The sequence below is a fragment of the Hermetia illucens genome, chromosome 4 (assembly GCF_905115235.1).
Source record: "Hermetia illucens chromosome 4, iHerIll2.2.curated.20191125, whole genome shotgun sequence".
In the NCBI taxonomy this organism is placed as follows: Eukaryota; Metazoa; Arthropoda; class Insecta; order Diptera; family Stratiomyidae; genus Hermetia; species Hermetia illucens.
In genome coordinates, this window is record NC_051852.1 from 45,979,884 (window position 1) to 46,000,052 (window position 20,169).

Below are 20,169 nucleotides of genomic sequence, written 5' to 3' on the forward strand. Positions count from 1 at the left end.
GTAGCTGCCACTCTCAATTTTATTTTTCAATGGACTTGTTGTGACTGGTACACATCATGCGTTTGGCGTCTGGCCTCGCTTTTATAGGAGTAGGTTGGTTAGATACTTGGCGCGGTCAGTGCTTTTTTGAATTTGTATCCTTTGGGCAATATGTTAGGAAAAATACCTGAGGTCATATAAGGTATCCGTCCAGAAAATTACAATCACGGAATCTGATATACGTATCTTTGCAAACATATGTGTATCTTTTAACAAGTATAAAAGACTAGGCAAGCTTTCTTGTCCTGGAGTTCTCCTACTTTTCACAATAAAGGATGACTTACCTAAGGCAGATGAAAGTCAGATACTCTGCTATTCAAAATTTATTATGAATGAAAGTGGTCCTGAATGAAGTGCCCTAACACACTTCAAGGCCCTGATCCAATTGGATTGATGTGCCAACGATCATTATTTTTGTTATTATTACTTCGCGAGAAGGGCTTTGGTTCAGACCAGTACCAAACCAGTTCTTATTGGCCACTCTCGTCATTTTTGGGGCGTCATGTCTGTAAAAGATGAGCTAAGTTCTTCTCCCGAGCATAACTGAAACGCCCCTTTAAACCGTGTCTGGGAACGATCATCACCCCCAGTCACATAGAGGTTGATTTCGAAAAGACCCTCCATCTTATTATTATTTCTTTTGCTCGTAAACGGAGGAATTTAACGTCTGGCTCTATCAGTAAATTGGTTTCCTGCTGGGGACCGGCTGTCAGAGGAAACTATCCCGCTTCCTTCTTTGCTATTGCTCCTGGGCTTTCAAAATTCGCCATTGTTAATTTATGCTCTTACAAAACTAACTTTGGGAAGCGCTACAGAAGAACTTTTGTTCTCGTAACATTATTGGAGGACATTGAACTTTTTAAGTTTATGCGGCAGGAAGTTTGTGAAATCCTTTCTTTTAGGCAACCTCATCGGTTAATTCTACCGAGATTGATTTCTCTCGTCATACCTTTGTTCAGAATCTGTAACGCAGTCACTTACGACTTATACGTAGATTAAGGTAATTTTATCTACAAAAAGATGAAACAGATCTTTTTGGATTGGGTTCATATTCGGAGCTCAGAAAGATACTTTTTGAACTCTAGCTGACATACTAAAATGGTACCTTCAAAGGTCGTTCTATAGATCTTTGATCCACGTCCATTATGCTTCACAGTTAAACGAACGAAGTGGTTAACATCTGTAATCATTGCTACTTCACTAGAACTACAAATCGCGTTGACTGAGTGATTCGCATATGCATCAAAGTTGTACTGTCTTCACTTGAACTGTAAAAAAGATGAATTTATGCAACAATAATTAATAATAAACCGTTCCTTTCCAGCTCTATCCACTGACCCAATTTCTGTTGCCATTTTCGTTTTCCTTTATGCTCGGTGCCTTTCAAGAGCCAGAGCCGATCCAATTCAACTGGGCCGCCAAATTAACGTTTTATGACGACTGTAATCAAGCATGCAGTGCACGGGCTACTTGATTGTTGGAGTCATTAAAAATTTAGAAGAAAAAAGGCAACCAACTTGCTTGTTTGCCGCACACTTAATCCACGTTCATTTCCACCATGCTACGAACGGAGAACGGTAAATGATGTTATGATGCGCGCCAGATTGGGTGATAAATGTTATATGCAATTAATTTTTCGACCCAGAGTGAATTGTTTATGATAAGTTAAGTTGTGTACTATTCGTTAGCCAAATTATAGAGAAATGTGTAGATGGTTTCACTAATGTCTATTAAATGTTTCAATGCTTCTGCCGAGGTTTCATCTGTTCACGAGGGTAACTTCTAGGTTAACCTCAAATGATTAAGAACGAACGAAGCCCGCCTTTCCAACCGAAGAAGGCTCAGTTTTTTTCCATCTATATTCTGGTCAGATCGTACAGAAGTAGTGTATGATACATGGATCAATTACAGCTAATCCTTTAAAGAAGCAGTGGCAATTTCGGGAAAAGAGCGAATGTGACTATGTGGCTATACTGGAGAAGCTTACTTAGATTTCGGTTTAACCGTTCCGTAAGATGGCTAGGCACCTAATGCTCCACCATTGCGTCCGCTAGAATATCTAGCTCATAGAGACTCATTAAATAAACGTCTTGCAGAGAAACTGCAAGGTAGCTCCTACGGGTCCCTGTAATACATTCTCAATTGTGGTCCATATTCAGGCGTTTAACGCCAGCACACCTCAAAGAATGTCTTTTGGGAATGGTAGCGTCTTCTGGATTTCGAAAGCCTATGTTTTATGCTTTCGCAAGGCTTCAGACGCAGGGCAGGACGAGTGCAATTATGGCTTCAACCAATTTCAACCTAAACATGAGTATAACATTACAATCTGCATAGTTTTGTGTTTGGCTGTTCGATATGATAGGAGAGATTCATGGCTACGGTTGAGGATTCAAATAGGTACGCATATGATACCATTCCCTTCATCCTGCACTTGATGCTATTCCTAACATTTCAAGCATCAACTTTGATAGAGGGGTTGTGCGGTAGCTTCCAGTTCTCTATACTGCGTCCTTTCATAGAAGTCAAGGTTCAAGTAATTAGAAAGAATTATTATTATTAGAATTATGTCCAAGCCAGAAATGAGATCTTTGGATAATTTTTATTCATCCTATCGTCCAAGGACGATTACATATTCTATGCATGTTCTATGACTAGTGAAAATCCCTAATCTATAGAATTTCTTTTTAGCGGGAAGGAGGGGTGTGGGTGATGAACAGTTTGCAATTGTTAGGTTTCGTTTCCTGCTCGAAAAAACTGGATCACAATTCCTTAAAATCTTACCAGTGGGCAACAAAGATGATGTTATTGGGAAAAGTGAAGGGTTTAAGGCCCCTTAATGACAAATCTCACTCTCGATTGCTATGAAAGCCTGTGAAGTTCTAGAACAGTTGAAGTGGCAAACGGCGTGGATCAGCTACAATGAAGAAGCTTGGAGCTAAGCAATTTTGTATTTCCATTCTGAGGTTGGTGCACACTCGGCTTATCACACATAGAACCTTGATCGCCGAGCAACCTGTAGGTTTATTAAGTTCATCAATATTTGGAAATTGAACATGGTATTCCCTTCGACTAACATTGTATGTAGTATGGGTGTGGTGTTTTGCATAGTGCACTGCCCTTCTTCCCCTAACAGTTTCGAATAGCAAGGAGATTGTTTTCATTTGGGATGTGGGTTAAGGATTTTCTTGGTTTGCATCGCTATACGGTAGACATTGATTGTAGAAATTCGGCAGGAGGGCTATCCTGAATATAGTTCTCGTAGACTTGGGTTGTTAGCATGCAAAATTGGGAGCACTTAAACGCATCTCCCTTCGAATGCGTTCTCTACTTCTCTAATCTACTGAAAAATTGTTGTTGGAGGATGGATGATTGATTAAGAATAAGCTCCGGTGGGCAGGTGATTTGATCCATATTCGTATATATTCGCCCACAAAGTCTATGGGAAGAATGTCTATGGTAGAAAAAGACGTGGCAGACTCTGTCCTATATGAGGTGATGGGCAAGCCAAGATGCTAGATATCTATTAGCGATATCGAGTTGGTAGGCCTCTGTGTAAAACCGGGATGCTCGGATTTCATTGATAAGACACGCCTAAACCAGAGACCACCTTTGTCGAAGCTTTGCTATGTGCCCTATAGTCATTGAAGAGGGACAATTGCTTTATCTGACGTATCTTATCTATCAATGCTGCGAGTTTGTTCAAATCCATTTGCATATTTGTATATATTTTCAGAGATAAGGAAAGAACATTTCTGCGATTAACTATGTAATGATCAAATGTGATAGTACTTTTGATTGTCTAATGAAGACGACGGATTAATTACTCCCGTAACTGACAAGTCTCATTTCAACGTATGTTAAATTCTTGATCGACACTACATTCCCCTGAAATCCATGCAGAATTTTACCTCAAACAATATTCTATTTCTAAATATTGGGCATCACATTTTATTTACCGTAATACAACTAACATAAATTGATAAGGATTCGGCATCGACATCAGTGCAGCGCCTGCAGCAAAGGTTGGAAGCATTCGAATTAACAACTATGCCAACGTAAGCAAGTGTCCGGATAATTTAGTTGTTAGAGGACAAGGCTGTCGTACGGAAGGTCGCGGTTCAAATCTTACTGATGGCAGTGGGATTTATATCATGATTTGACGTCGGATACCAGTTGACTCAGCTGTGAATGAGTACCTGAGTCAAATTAGGGTAATTATCTCGAGGGAGCACAATGCTGATCACATTGCTTCCTACAGTGCAACATAGTGCTGTAGTGTACTGTTACGGTATTGAATGAAGTCCCGTAGCACATTTCAATTCCCTGATCCAATTGGATTGTTGCGCCAACGAGTATTATTATTAATGTAAGCAACTTGGTTTATGGTTTGGTGGGAATAAAAGAAGTGTATATTCTCAAGGAAATGGTTCTTGAGGTGGGATACCATGTCCTTCTGCTGCGTGGGAAGAGTATGATGAGAATAGCTGGTTACTGAACCTTTATTTGGGTTTGCTGCTTGCAGAGGCACAGCTGGAAATCGTGGGTTGTAACCTGCTCATGGGCAAGTTCATATTGCCAGAAGGAGTTGAAACTTTTTTTGAATCGAGGATGTAGACCATTGTTGGTTGTATTGAAAAAAATGTCGGTTTTTAAGCTTAGAAGAGCGCATTCAAGTGAGTGCCTTGATCGGGTTGCGAGTAACCCGTCTATGTTAACGGCTGTACGCCTCAGTTTTGCAAACCGCATCCACGACTTCTATGATAGCACTACTGTGGATTTTCCTGTTCTAAAATCGAACTGCCTTCAGGTGAGTCCCCGGCAGCATGCATTATCTCGGCGTATCCGCCATTGGTGAGTTTTGAGGGCATTTTCCGATTACTCAGTATGCAGATGTCAGTTAAGGGGTCTCCTTTCCCTTACTGGTCAGCACGAATCCTGCCAATTTGCAGTGCCAAAGAAAAATACCCTCTTTCATGTTAGCATAGGTTGTAGGTCCGACTAAAAGTGAAACGTTAGGTAGTGTACTCCTTTTTTATAGAGAAGACTTCCTCTTTATAGTGAAAAATGGACTTTGACGCATTAACTGTGAAAATGTGAAAGTAGAGTTTCCGCAGGGCCTCAATTTGTTGGGTGACTAGTTTACAATTAAATCTGCATTTAAAACCTGGCAACATCTCATCCGGTGTTAGATAAACGTCAAAAAAATGTTATCTCTAAAAAGCGAATTCTACTGTTGCGTTTCGATGTATGTTCGTTTGTAAGATGCAAACCATGTTAGCCGTCTTCTAGCTCTTTCGTTGTGGTGGTTCTGCCCTGAAGACGGAGCAACATCTCGCGCCCACAGTGTGTGCAATATTTCCACGAACCGCGGTAGGATCTCAATAGAGACAACAGGTCTACGTTTCGTTGCAAGGTGTCGCCTTGTGACCTATCTGCTTCGTGGTCGGAAACTTCCACACAGCGAATTTTTCTGATATAGGTTTAAGCCTGCAGCGTATCTCGGCCAGGATTTCCTCCTTTTGTTCATTCTGAAACAGATTACCTACGGTCCGTTTTTCCGTTTTGCCCCTCTTCTTCCGCCTGTAGAAGGATGCGCTCTAGTAGCTCTTCAAGTTCTATCAGCCTGTTTTTCATACTTTCGCTTATGTTTTTATGGAGGAAAGTTGTAGATCGCATGCGCTTTACAACTGGCGACCATTTTCAAATTCTTCCGTCTTCCGTCTATGATAAAGCCAATCGACGAGCTCTCACTGGGTTTAAGAAGTTATTATTCAGCAACAACAAAGAAGCCCTTCATCACCTTGCGAGGCTTTCTTTGTCTGCAGTTTCGCCAGATGTTTAAGCCCTTGATACCTCTTTCGTACTATCTTGGTAGAATCGGACTCATACTCACTCATTACCTTATTGGTATCATTAGAGAATTGTCGATGACTCTGGAGACTCCCAGTTTATCGCGGCATGTACTCATCATTCGCAGTTCGTTCTTCACTGAGGAACGTTCTTTCACCACAAGTACCTAAGTCGCAGGTATAATGCCAACTAATGCCACTCCCCATATCATGAGCGACTTGTTAAGAACCGCAGACGATATCAGAAAGACCTGCAAAGGCAGGGCAGCACTAAGCCGATGATCCAATGATCCATAATGGCCGGAAATTCGAACTGGGAGCAAAAGGATCGAGAGACTGACGCTTAGCTAACTCGAGTTAGAGTGCCTTTGACGGCGCGATGGTTGAGGGAGTAGAGCGAGTTCGAATCTCAGTCGTCATGGATGTCTGTGTTTAATTTTGTGTATGCCTTGCTGCTATGAGCTTATCACTTGCACAGCATGAAAAAATGTGATGATAATAAAATTGAATCCCAGTCTCATTGAAATATTAAGGAAACAAGACAATAAAAACAAAGCTACTGTTTGGATGCCACTAAGGAGTGAAGTCGCCTACCACCAAAGGGTTTTTTTTCATAGTCAACCTGGGTTTTGAATGACTGGATGGATCCTTACTTTGATTATGAGGGCTACGCCGTGTTCCTCGTTGAAAAGGGGACCATTTAGGGCAGTCGTTTCTCATACCCAAACTCCATAGCACTCTGATCACAGTGCCCTGTGTTGTCCCTATAAAATGTAGTACCTATTTCTATGGTAAAGCCCAACTAACAACAATCTACTCACAATTTTGTCGCTTTCTGAGTTTAGGTTGCATTAATTTCTTTCCATTCCAAGCTTAAATTTCAATAGTCGTACAAAAACTTCTCACTGAAACTTTACATTTCCCCCTTTTAGTGCGTGGAAAACCAAAACAGAGAGCAACATGCATTTGTCTCCCCACATGTACACATGTTGCTCATGGTGCGGCTTTTCCATCTCACCTTCGCCCGCTCAAGTTTTTCGCATGCGTATGCCGGCGGCGTGGAGTCTTCAGCCAGGGGATCACTCATACAGTGCATAATGAAAAAAGCCATGACAGTGGCAAACACGGAAAATTGAATTCGTGGGGGATTGGGGCCGCTTGTTCAGAGCGAACCACTCGACGAGAGCGAAACACGTTTTCAGTTCAATCGCGACCTCCATAGAGTTGGAAGTGTTCACGTACGTGGATTAACGTCGGTTACGTTTGAAGTCCTTGGATGGTTAGTTGCATTTCGCGCGAACTCCATTCAGCGGGGGTGAATAAATGCATACGCATGAACGGAGCGGTCAAGCACTGAAAAGTGAATTAAATTTCGGTTGGTGCAGCGGTGCCACTGCGTGTAAACTGAGTGCACAAAGCGCTGGAAGTGAAATTTTAAAGTGCGTTACGCATCACTTGCACGAATCTCACGCTTATGCTTAGTCCATATTTGGAACGACTTGCGGTGGTGTAGTTGTCGAGTCTATGTGCAATGCGTCGCTGCACACGTGCGTGGGTGCAATCCGGTCAATTTCAAGTGCATTGTGTGGATTAGAAATTTGAAGTACCTACACTTGCTTCCTAAAAGAGAAATATGCGATCATTCGAATGCCATCTAACCCAGCTATGTAGCTGAGCGTTCCCAGCTATCAGCGAAACTATCTGCCTATTGACGGCTTTCAGGCTTTTTTGTTACAGAAATGGGAATACGAGTTGGTCGGTGTTGTTTCTGGAGTGCTGCGGAGGAGTTTGCAGCAATATCACGCAGCAACAGAAAGAACATACACCCAACATTGATACCCTAATATAGTGGAGCGGAGCTGATCAGGCGAGGAGCACATATGGTGGATGAGTTTATGGATATAGAGATGATCTAAGTGGTTGAGCGATCAGAGTAGTTATAGCGTTAATTCATTCTAATTGAAGAAGAAAATGAACTACTTGAAAACTTATTCAGGGCCTTAGTGCGTAGTTAAGTAAGCACGTATGGGAATCGGATTGTTGTTGGAGGGTGAAGTTCATGGATTCCTCTTAGGCTTGAACGGACATCCCAAAACACTGTTCATTAGCAAGGTAACTAGATCTCGAAAGTATTCTAGAGCGTTTTGAAGATACTATGAAGCAGTCATGCCTGCAGTCAGCTTTACTCGTCTATGCATCCAAATTTCATTAAGACTGCTTCATGGGGATGAAACAGGATAACTTCAGGGGTTACTTCCTGCTTTATATTGTTATAGATGGAAGATGATCCGATATAGTCTATAATTCGGGAAGATGAAAGTGCAATCACCAATTGTAATGGCAACCCTAATCAAAACCCACTTGAAATCACTTGAAGAACATTTAATAATATGCAATAATAACAATGACATTTTTCTCTACATTTTTCCTTCATATCTTCAACATCTTCAGACATATAAACTCTTTAAGATATCACAAGACTGCACCGAAGACTTCCCTGCAGAAATGTTCATTGTTTGCCGAAGAGAGTACGGAGAGATGGTGCCTTTACAAAATGATATTTGCGTGCAATAAGAAAAGTAATTAGGCTGGTTGGCTTAATGATGCGTAACACATTCTTCTGAAGATGATTTATTAATAACTTCCAAGTATCAGTCGCTTGACTGCTTGCCTTTGATCTAATTTTAGAGTTGAAAAAATAAAACCAAAAATGACTTGGGGCTGCTCTAGCAATCAAATTGCTGTATGTTGTCTGAAGTATATGTTAAATTCCTAGAAATTATTATGTTTACGCAACCATCATAATATTTTGTTCATGGGTTTGAATATTTCAAGGAGAAGGCGGTTTTCGGTTAGGAGGTTTTGTGGTATAAAGGGTATGCTTAGCTGCGAGGCTAAGATGTTTCAGTTCGCACTCTTTAGCTTTGCCAGAAGTCGCATACATGTTGACAACTGGGCTTTTTTTATAGAACATCCGTTTTCTCTGAGAAACAACAACTCCGTTTCGTTTCTTTAATACAGGGGTACAAACTAGTTAGTTATTCGATGAGATTTAAGCCTATTCCTTTCTCTGGCCTTCCTACCCTCCCTAAAGTTCACTTTTTGTGCGCTTCACGTTTAGTTGCTTTGCAATCTATGACGTTACACATTTTCAAAGTGTCTTCTCAATTGCAGTGTTTCGGCTTATTTTGCATATTTTTTCATTTTGAGGTCTAACTGAACTGATTGATTTTCAGGTTTTATTTTTGCTTTCAGCGATGAAGGTAGCATTATACAATTAGTATTTCTGAAATTCTGAGTGTGCTCAGAGTTTTCTGCGGCTCATATGATAAAATAAACTTTTGAGCATCAAATTCATTGCTAAATGGTTCCTCTATCAACTACGCAACGTAGGCCACGAAGGCCCACCTGGTAGGTGGGTGTTTGGCTTGAGTTTAGCCCTTCAGGATGTGCATTCGTTCAATAGGGCCGCCTCATTCAAGTTTGATTAAAACTGACACTTGCGGTTCGTTAAACCGATCACACAACTCCTCGTTGTATAGTATTTGCCGCCCATTTCCCTGCTTAGTTGGGCCAAATATTTCTCAAACAACCTGTATTTTCTCCTTCCCATTAACGTTCCAACCGAGTTGTGACCCCAAGTAAAAAAACAAAAACTGTTCACTTGTTCGATGATGAGGACCCTTATTGTAATATTTTGGTGACTGGGAAGATTTCTTCTGAATTAGGTTGTGTGCTTCATTTTATTTTTGTTCAATTTGCTTCTAACTCTATTGGCTGACTCTAACATTTCTTAGAAGACTTCTATTTGTCGTCGAAGAAATTCAACTACTAAATACTAACTACGTTGATTTTACTAGTAGCGTGTCGTTTGCATTAACCAGCTTGTTTTGCCGAGGTATTCCAGTTGTCATGGATGTTTGGGTCCGCCTTTGTGCTCATACCACTGCTGTGAGATTTCAGTATTACAGTAAATGTGACGATAATGGAACTAAAGTACAATCTGCCAATCTCTTTATTGTGGCAGCATAGCCAACCTCCTTTTTGTTGAATTGAGCAGTTAGTCCTTTTGTGACAGCCCTCGGGAAGATCTCCTTCGTCTTAGATGCGACTACATAGAACTACATCGTCCACATTTAATAGTTCTGTTGCAGTTCGCCAACACCAGGCACCTTATCCAATTTTAATGCCTAAAGAACTGCTTTTATTTCGGTGGCGGTATCATCATGCACTCTTCATTTGGATCATCTAGGATTATTACGATTTTGGCGTTGATTTTGAACCCAGATTTGTGAAAATCTTGCGCTTACTGTTACTTGCCCTATGTTTTCTTTTCTCGATGAGGATATGCTGAATCTGGTTGAATATATTTCCATTCGAGCGACGTTCCTGTCCGTTTATGCATTCGAAGATAGGAAAGTATACTGAGATTACGACTAGATTCATGAACATTATACCCTCCGCTTGTTTCTTCGTTTGCATCCCGTTTTCAAATTTCTGCGTTGAGGTCTCTCAGACGTTCATGGAGGGGTTTAATAGTAGCTGCATGTGGTAGGGCCAACAAATTACAGCATTTCCTGATGTTGAAGGATGCTTAATTTACAGAGTGAGAGCTCCTGTAAAATTCTCTGTACCGCTGTATGGTAATAGAGATCACACAATAAAGCTTTCATATGATTTGGCCGTCTTCCGTAGCCGAGTTCGTTCCGGTCGGTCTATCCTACGTGTGACGTTATTTGTGGTACCTGAAAAAGTCATGCTCAGAAAACGTTAACAGTTCGCCTAGCCAATTTCAGTACGCAAATGGTATTTTATTTTCTATTCACTTACCGGTGCCTTACCCGGCGCTTATGCGGATAAATTTTTCTATAAGCGAACTCATAGTTGATGACAATGCACACATTAAGATCGCATGCGTTGCTGACCGCTGAAAGGATACTATCAAAAGAATTATCACTAACTAAAATATAATAAATTCTTGGGTATCATATTTCAGTGCTTTCTGCAATGGTATTCCACTAATAAGGGAATTATTCCTTGCACAATTTAGTTGCAAAGTTCCTGTTCATAATTATCAACTTTTCGTAGTTATTTTTTTATTTCTTTATTTTAAAACTCTCTCAGGATAATTTAATTTTAACCGATGAATGATTAGTGAGAAATTTGCTTTGTTTTTTTAACCAAAAAAAACGCTCTTTGATTCAAGTAATTTTTAGTAGAAAAGATGATTTCACTACTGCCGCCTAATGATTCTGCCCCGTACAAAATTCTGCCAGATCAGAGTAACACTTTGGTGGTTTCTAGGCATAGTGCAGGTACATTTGTAAGTAGCCCTGGATGAATGCCTGACTTGGTTGAAAGGCTACAGCTCACGTCTGGATATTTGTTAGTTTTGTCTGGTCAATGGAACCGTATTTCCAAGCACTCACACTTTTTATTAGGCCTATTGTACTTTGCCAAGTTTGAGAACATGAGCAGTGCAACAGCAATAGAGCAGTGTCATTTCTCCTCACTTCTTAAGGGACAATAAAAATGCTGCTCTAGTGGACCCCGGTTCTTTCACATAGATTTTTACTGCTGGCAGGATTTCTCTGTTTTGTTACGTGAAGTTTTGTATTTTTTTTGGCAGATGCCAAATACTGGCTTTGGTCCAGCTATTGTAATGTCAGACCCTTAGTGAACCTATATGCCAATTTTCTTATCAGAAATCTTTCATTCAGTATAAGTTTCATCAGCAACTGATAACTAACTAACTTGATATGATGTATTTAGTGCTAATAACAGTGATCGACTGTAGAATCAGATTAGAATGGTATGGTCCGTAATTTTTGTCGGAAACATTTGCCACTGTTAAGAAAATGACATATATCTCCGCCTTTCATGTAAACGTCGTTTTTCCGTGCCAGTTTCATTGTCGGATTCTCCGAGGATACCTCTAAGCTCAATCAATCTTGCATAACCGACCTGTTGGTGAATAAGTCTGTGCCATTTTTTGACAATTCTTCTATTACGACAGAACATACCTTCTAAAAGACAAACCTGGAAACCATATATTAAGCAAGCCTAAAATCCACCTGATGTTTGTCAATGAACTTTCAGTCGGTTGCATGACCGTATGATTGGTGAGATTTCCATTGGTCGCCAGTGTAATTACGTCCATATCCTTCCAATGAATCTGCAAAGGAGATTAGATATTGTCTTCTATTTGTAGTCTAGCCTAAAATTGACAGATTAGCAGATCAAACTACAATTTTTATTTTTCAGTGTACATATATATCTCGGGAGCAACTCACCCCCTTCATCAGTACAAAGGTTTATCAATTCAACCTGCAGAATTTCTGAAATGTTTAATGGATATGATGCTTCCATCGAGATGTACTTGACTATTTACATCAGTCGGATTTCCACCCCTGATGAGGTTGGTAGCGTGTGGCTGCTCTACATGACGTGCTTAGTGAACATAACTAGTCAAGTCTTCCTAGCTTTCATCATGAGTCCGTTAAGGAGACACCATCTTTGGGTTACGGTTATATATACATATAACGTTGCTGTTCACCCCTTGGTGAGGTATAGTACGTCAACCACACCTACGCGCTATCGTACCTGGGCCACTGAAATGCGCTTCAACTCCTCTCAGGACTTCTTAAGACACCCGCATGCCTCCTGTACTGTTCTGTGCCAAATGCTCCGCTCATCTCGGGAAAGTGGATATCACTGCAGGGCGTAGCCAACAATGGAATTGTCGCCCTCCTCAATGTATGACGCATACGTGTGACAGACCTGTACGCCGATCAGGTTCTCTGTTTGAAATAGTATCACGTCAGCTAATTCCGATGATACGTTGCAAACAGGTGTTGACGAAGGTCTGGAGGTTTCCAGTGACAGTCGTGATTATTTTCCATGCGCTATTCCCACATAACAACGCAGGAAGAACAATAGCAAAAAACAGTTTCAAATTGACCCATCACTGATGATACGTCGAGCGTTATCCAGTTCGATTCCACTGTCCACTATGCTCCCTAAATATACAAACGACTTCGATGCCTCTGCTCATTAATGCAGATAGGACGAGTGCGATGACCTGTCAGACTGAGAACTTTGGTTTTGTTGGTGTTTATTTTCAGTCCAACTACGATACGGTTAGTTCGTCCGCAAATACCTCGACCACCACCACCTGTCCTCCAGGAGCTGTAACGATGACAATTTACTTTATCAAGGCCTATAACAGAGGAAACAGAATTTCTCGATATTGACAGTCTTTACATAATATCTCGATAGATCTCCTTCGGACCAATATGTCGACCTTTTTCCACTCCAGAATGTGAAGAATTCAACTGATTAACAGCGATTCCAAGCTATCTTGCTGCGTTACAAACCACTGTGAAGGAGGTATAGTTAAAGGCACCTGCTAATGCATATTATAGTAATAACATATTGTCAACTAAATCTTCGGGCAATCTCACGGTGAGCTTTTTTGAAATAGTACGAAAATGATACATTAACTGCTTAGTATTTTTTGTATGTTTTTGACGAAACTCGAGCTTTATGCCAGCCCACATATTTTCAATCGGGCTTATATCTAGCAATTGTATTAGTCATCTCATCGTTGTGATGCCATTTTACTTTCTACTGCGGTGCTTTGGATCGCTCTCCTCTTGATGAATTCATATTCTTGAAGCTAGGTTAAACTTTTTACGGGTAGACCTCAGCGAACACCTCTGATGAATTTCCTTTATCCTCACTGCATTCAGAGTGTCACTAATCAAATAAAAGATACCGAACCCTTCCTTACTGACGCATCCGCATCCTAGACATAATTCGCTTGTGCACTTCACGCCTTCTAAGAGTAAAGGCTTTTTCAACGTCTTTTCAGAAATTGATGCCTCAATCACATCTGGTTTCGGCGCCATTCGCTTTAGCTTCACCCTGCCTTTTTGCCGGAACTGCCTGTGCCTTCGCATCTACTTGCCTTCTGCTGACAAATCCTTTTGTCACGTCAAATTACTTTCTTCCAGAGATTCTGAGATTATTTTCTTGAGATATTGAGATTATTTTCAGATCCACTCTATGCCAACCTTTTGAAACTTTTTTTCTTCACCAAAGATTGTGAAAAATGAATGATATCAATACGGAGGAAACCGAAGCAGAAAGTGGCTGGTTCCTTATAGATCACTGTTTTAAGATATCCTTTCATATTTAACGATAACTTCAACCACTTGCTACTGAAGGGAGAGACAAACATTCCTGCGAATATTCCACTCAGAACAGTTGATGATTGGCAACAAGTATTTTCCTTGTTGCACTTTCTACATAGTATTTTTGTGTTCCATGACGCTAGGATGCAAAAAATCTGCAAAAATTGCAGGAGCTTCATGCAACTAATATAGAAGATCATCGAGTCCACAGGAAATACCGCTGACGAGTGCAAAAATTATTGATTATTATATACTATTGACAATTTAGAAAAAGGACCATATGCTAGTTCTTTTTTTTAAGATCGTGCAGGATTTTTTTAAAGATTTTTCGTCCCAAAGCTAGTGGGACTTTAATCAGACGATTTGTCTGGGTTATTTCCCGAAAATTCAGTGATGAGATGGTAAGTTATAGAGGATCAAGGTCTCTGCAGTCAATGGTATCCTTGGCCTTATGAGAGAGAGTTTCACCTGCTAGAGCCTATCTACATATTGAGGTCCTGCCAATTAGGTACTGTTCAAAAGCATGTGAGGAATTGAAGATTAGTCAAAAATGAGAAATTAATTAATTCAAGGTATGAACACGATCAAAGGGAATAGTTCTGTTACATCTTCTTCTCAAAAATATATTAATTTTAATCGTTATTGTTGTCTGGACTCAAGTTTGCCGGTGAAAGTAAATGCAAACTCCCCGCCGGCCTCTTGGTTTTCGAAGTGTTCCCGGAAATGCTGCTCTTAAGGCCAATTAATGATCTTTCAGCACCAGGTACATAAAAAATAAAATTCTGAAATTTACTTTGTAAATAAACTTATATCCAGCTGGGCTTCTGGAAAATTTTATGTTTGCAAAGTGAGCGTTAATCGAAATTGTTGGCACCTGCGGACTGGATTGTTTTATTAAGGGGACCAGGCATCCCTATATTAATTAATGCATTTTTTCGCGATGTTCCGGTACCCATTTTCTGAGGATCTATTAGATTCGGATTGACCTAATTTTGAATAGTCGCCCCTTTTAGCATTCTTCTCTCATTCAGAAGCTGAAGTTTGCTTATCTGGGAAAAGTATTGAAAACTGATTGAAAGTTACGAGTAGATGCAATTATGTAATGGGTGATACTCTTGATGAACTTCATACGCAATTTCTTTAGGACTTTTGATTTTCAACAGCAGTTTCACTGTGAGCTGTCACATCATCCAATATCTCTATCCTGGATGTCTCAGCTTCAATAAAAGTTGTTTTTTCCCTGGATTCAGTTTCAGTTTCAGATTTGTCGCGGGTCCATTGGACTTTTGTACATATATGTCAACAGAGGTATCTTTTAAATAATATCAAATTGTCGATATCTTGGAAGATTGGTTGAACATTTCGGATCGATCATGGGTACCTGTTCCTATTACTACTTCAGTAAGTGGACTTACATTTGCGAATTTGGAATATATATCGGAATATATATGATTTAACTTTCAATATGTAAAATATACTGGAACCCAACCACAGTGCTAATAACAGTAAGATAACAAATAATATAAAATTCACGAAAGAAACGGGTCACTGATCATATCGGGAAGCTTAGAACTCATAGAGGAATCACTTTTGTTTGAACTAATTTATGGCAGTCAAACACAGTTTTCAGTGACACCTGTTCATTTGATTTTGTGTTTCATGCCTACATATATAGATGTTCGTCCCCTATTAAGAGTTCGTCACCTATTAAGAGTAACATTTGAAAATAAAGACCCAAGTTCCATAGAAGATTTCCGCACAAAAAGTAGTTTTTGAAGATCAAAAGATTCCAGACATAATGGTTCAAAACGGAAACAAAGAACAGTTCTACCATAACGCTTATGCATACCTGCGGTTCGTTGGCATTTTCTTCAACGACATAATTATTAATCTCCATAAATTATTCATTAATTTACCCAAATCCTAATCCCGTCATCTTTGCTATATCGTGGACCAATTAATTACTACCAAAATTCCACTGATATTCCCCACATCATTCACATGCTTATTGTTTACAGTCCCGCGAAAATTGCTGGTAGATCCGGAGAACCCCAGTCACCTTGTCCGTAGCATCTTTATTTTCTTTTGACTTACTTTTTCCGTTCTCAGTGTCTTCAGTCTGATGCTTTTTCGGCCGAAAAAAAGTTGTATCAAACAATATCCGGAAACATTGTGTGGTTAATTTTGTTTTTGATCCATCTCGGTTTCCTGGATAGCATTGTTCAATTGTGAAGAAATATAATCCTCGTGATCATTTTATTTGACTCGTTAAAAGTCAAGCCGCCATACAACCTGGATGTGTGTGGTTTTCTTGATCATCTTTTGCTCTTCGTCTTTGGTGGTTGGCTTTCCATTCATTTGGTTCATGGAATGGTGCGCTTTTAATTGTAATGCATTTTTTTGTGGGAAGATGTGTAAAGTAATGGCGGGGAATTCAGATATAAACATTATTCAGTTAAGATAAACATATTCAGTGTTCGTTGGAAACATAAGGAATAAATTAATTTGGAATGTCTAAGGAGCGGCATTAATTAGTCATAGGTATTGTTTGGAAATCCATAAATTTTTAATTGCTTTGAGATGAGTGAAATTTAATTTTATCTTGATTGAGGAGTTGATAAATTTGCTTAATTTTAATTTGTGGATAATTAATCTAACACAAAATTTACTGATAAATTCGGCCACTGAAATGTAAAATTTTCAAAATGAATTGATGGTTGCATCCTGAGCAGCCGATCCCTCAGCTCTTCCATGGAAGCAGCGTGAACTAAAGTGGTCACTTGGTATTGTTTACCCCAACAAACAAGTGTGAATCATATATAGAAAAAAAGACCGTAGATCGGGCGAAGCAGAAAAAAATTTCTGGATCGATGGATCCTGAATTTGCATCCACTTGATGACGGACCAGATCCGCTGGGGAGAAACTGTCTCTTACTTTTTTTACTCACGTTTTAAGCGAAGCTCTCAATTTTTTCAAATGTGACTGACAGTATGATTAAATGAGTTGATATAAGGGCTCGAACAAAACTAAATTTTTCATTCGGTGCAAGTGTGCTGTATTTGGGAGAGGGGATCATGATCCAGTTGTATTAATAAAGATAAAAATTGACACTTCTTTAAGTTTAGGTCGGCAAAATGAACGCAAAGTGAAGACCTCAGAAAAGTTTTTATAGAAAGTATGAGTAAGAATTTGTTTTTAGGAATGAACAAAGTAAAAAACTTGGAAACAAGTCCATTGATTACTTGTTTTTTTTTGTATGAACTTAATATTTTCAGTCATAGTTACGAAGTTATAACGGAGAAACCAATGAGTCGCATCACCACCGTTTGCTTGCGGGTAAAATCTAGGACAGTATTCTGCGATGGGCGGGTCACCTAATCTACATGGGTGAAGATAAACATCAGTCGCTAAGTCTGTAAAGGCATGATCTATGGTAGAAAAAGAATACATGGGATACTCCACCTCAGATGGAGCGATGATGTAGATTGGGACGTCGGACATGCGCTAGGGATATTGAATTGCTGGGATTTACGCTCCCATGGCGTTAAGTTACGCCCTTCAATTAGGTTTGCACCAACTCGCTACCCCATCCGAAACTTTGGCGATCGTTCCCCTCACTACGAAAATCTTAATCTGAAAGGATAGGGAATTCGATTCGTCACGCTCATGCATCTCGAACACGATTTCCCAAGCCGCGGCCCGGAAAAAAGGTTAGCGTTGCTAGACTTCATTTATTAGATGATCGTTGGCGGCGTGAACATGAAATGCACTAAAATAAGTGCAATTTGCCAAGCCAATTTTCTCGTTACGTCTTAAGCCTAAAGCTCAAGTGTGATTCACGAAACGAATGAGTGTCATCCGCAAAGAGTGATTTGACGAAGAGTGCCGTGAGTAATCACTAAAACGAATGGGGGGCTTGTGGGGAGCATCCACGAATTGCATAAAAGAACAGTCGAAATTTAACAATATTACAAGCACTTGATAACAGGGTCATCATCATCATCATCAACGGCGCAACAACCGGTATCCGGTCTAGGCCTGCCTCCAGACAGGGTCATAGCGAGGGAAATCCAGGCCCAGTTAAAAAATAATTTGGATCCCTTAATTTAACTTAATTTTGTTAACGATTCTATCCCTTCTTTGTGGAAAACCTCATGGCGGGCAGTTATAAGCTGAAAGGTTTCCTCGTCCGAGGCTCCTCCAAATGTTCTGTCTTGCATCTCCACCGAAAACAATTCCTTTCGTTTGGATATGGTTAACCTGGCCATCTCTTCTTCCTTTTCAAAAGAAGCTAATTCGCGTTGTATATTCCCGGAAATACCGAGGTAGTTGACTGATACTATATCAGTCCGTGTAAATCTCTTTGCATTTGATGCCAAACAAACAAATAATAATGAATCTTCACATGTTCCTTATTGATTTTCTACCACTAAGTCCTTTATATCGCGACGAAGTGCAACTCGTGCGATTATCCCTTCTCGTTTTGCGTGTTTCGGGTTGAGGTTGACTCTTTCCTCGTTCAGTAAAGCCTTGTCGAAAAAGAGCCTAAGATATTAGAATTGGAGTGTTAATATCTTTTAGCTTCCAGTCTTATTGTCTTTGGTGGTTTGTAGTTTTTATCACAGAAATCTTCAAATGCTAATTTGGCAAGTTCATTATTTGTTGTAGTTAATTATATTACCGCATTGGCTTTATAGATTGGTTTTGAGAAAGCATCCTTTACTAAGTGGGGAGTAAATATTTGACTCGATATTATCGGCCTATTGAATTGGTTTGGGTATCATCTATAAAATCTCTGGGTGGTTTTAAGCTATATAAAGTCACTCAGGGCTTGGCGGAAATATTGACTCTCGATGCTCACTTTTGATTATTCAATGTAATTGTTCAGTGAAAAGATCCTCTCAGTATATCCACCTCACCACATTTCTGCTGTCGCTAGCCTCACGGAGTAATCAAGCATTTTTCCAGATGTCAAATCTTATCTGCTTTGCTTTAAGTAAGTTTGTTAGTCAAAGACGCTAGTTAAATATAAGTCAGGGGTCAGATAGTGCTAAGTTAAGTGCTAAATATTAAAGTTTTCAATGTTGCTGTTAATTGGTTTCATTATCGTTATATTTAACGCTATGCAACTTGCAAAGGTGAACAGAATCAGACCTAGGACAACTAAGTCGTGAAGTTGACGCCCACCGTCTGGAGACTATTCAGCCCTAGTTACATTGAAATCAACAATCCAGAAGACCTATTCAAGAATATTCTAGACAACACCATTAAAAAGGTTATTCTAGCTAGCATCTATTCAGGAACAACCTAGACTTTTTTAAGATTCTTTGACTCCGGATTGTGCTTGAGGACGAAAAATGAGCTCATTGTGGTTCCCCCAAGTAGAGAGAACCACGGAATTAATGGTCTGGATTTGACGTCGACGGCGAATTTTTACGGCTTTAAAGTTAAACCAACAACTCGGCCCTGGGAGGAGCGTGACCGAAGCGGCTCGCAGATATGGTATGCTCCCTTTTATAATTCGTAAAATAGTACGAATAATATTCAGCGTAAATCCGCCCATAGTTCGGACCAAAGCTTGGCTGGAGCTAGACAATTTTTTTTAGGGATTGAGGAGTTCTAAGTCCGCATGCATTTACCAAATGGAGAGCATAGCCGTCTTCGTCCCTCTTTTCATTTTTGAACTTTGGGTGTTAACCCAAAAGGAGGAGTTCGTGGCCCATAAAGAGTGGCAGCAAGTTGCTCTCCATTTGGTCCGGCCCAACATTGAATGGATGCGAACAACATGGCGATACTCGATTCCATGTTGCGAAAATAATCAAGGAATCAAGGAAATATCAAAATATAAAGTCCTGATCAGGCTTGCCAATACTTCTGGTCTTGTGAGTAATTAAAAAAAAGGATTGATAGGTGGGCCGCCTATTTGATTTTGTAGCCAAACATAAAAGATTCTTTTAAAAATCAGTTTTTAGACGGGGTTTCCAACCTGAACTTATGGCAGCGTATTCGCAATCTAACTCAAGGGTAATGAGAATATTTGATATATTATGGGGATTACAGAAAATGGTGACCACAAGAATCGAAG

The 20,169-nt window shown here is 39.9% G+C and overlaps 1 protein-coding gene across 4 annotated transcripts in view; it reads left to right on the forward strand.

The window, feature by feature from the left end:
- The window catches only part of LOC119655696 (ras GTPase-activating protein raskol), a 426,106-nt gene that overhangs the window by 146,857 nt on the left and 259,080 nt on the right, over positions 1-20,169 (forward strand). Inside the window, exon 1 of one of the 4 annotated variants that reach the window (XM_038061706.1) lies at positions 7,087-7,491. The exons of the other annotated variants lie outside the window; for them this stretch is intronic. The gene's annotated coding sequence lies outside the window, so the exon portion shown is untranslated. Of the gene's footprint in view, positions 1-7,086; positions 7,492-20,169 lie in introns of those variants that run through there. 4 annotated transcript variants of the gene reach the window in all.